The 597-nt window shown below is 69.0% G+C and overlaps 1 protein-coding gene across 2 annotated transcripts in view; it reads left to right on the forward strand.

The window, feature by feature from the left end:
- Rara (retinoic acid receptor alpha) overlaps positions 1 to 597 on the forward strand; it is a 44,885-nt gene that overhangs the window by 21,419 nt on the left and 22,869 nt on the right. The gene's annotated exons all lie outside the window — the stretch shown is intronic.

Below are 597 nucleotides of genomic sequence, written 5' to 3' on the forward strand. Positions count from 1 at the left end.
CCGGGAAGCGTGGCCATCTCTCCTGGCCAGCGGGGCCTAAGCACCCGTGCACCCAGCGCCCCATACACCACGCGGGCGAGCTGCCGGGCACCGCCGCCCTGGGTGCCAGCTGGGTGGGGGCTGCACTGTCTCCCCGGAGCCAGGGAGTCTCTGTCCCTGGGGCAGGCCTGGCTGGGCGCCTCACCGCCCGCACTGGCCGACTGCCCACCACCACCGCTGCTTCCTGGATCGCCGCCTCTGGCTCAGCCGCAGCCCCCCTTCCCAGGTCCTGTTGCTGCCAAGAGCGGGAACTTCATGTCTGGGCTCCTTAGGGCCCTTGCCCTCCAGGCCCTGGGCCGAGAGCAGACAGGTGCGGCCTCCGTTTCCCTGGCGGCCGCGTCTCCTGTTGCCGCACGGGCCTCCCCACCCGCGTAGGACCCTGGGGAACCCAGCTCGGGTCTGGTCCAGTCTGTGCTGCGGTGGGGGGAGGTCCGCCTCTGGGGTGCAGGGGTGCTGGGCATTAAGTGGGTGCATCTGGCGTTTGAAGAGAATGGGAACCCTAGTCTGAACTTGGCTCACTGGAGCTGGGAAAGTTGTCTGCTTCTTGCCAGGGTGGGA

This window comes from Fukomys damarensis, unplaced genomic scaffold, assembly GCF_012274545.1.
Source record: "Fukomys damarensis isolate Sample0158 unplaced genomic scaffold, DMR_v1.0_HiC HiC_scaffold_13, whole genome shotgun sequence".
Taxonomy (NCBI): Eukaryota; Metazoa; Chordata; class Mammalia; order Rodentia; family Bathyergidae; genus Fukomys; species Fukomys damarensis.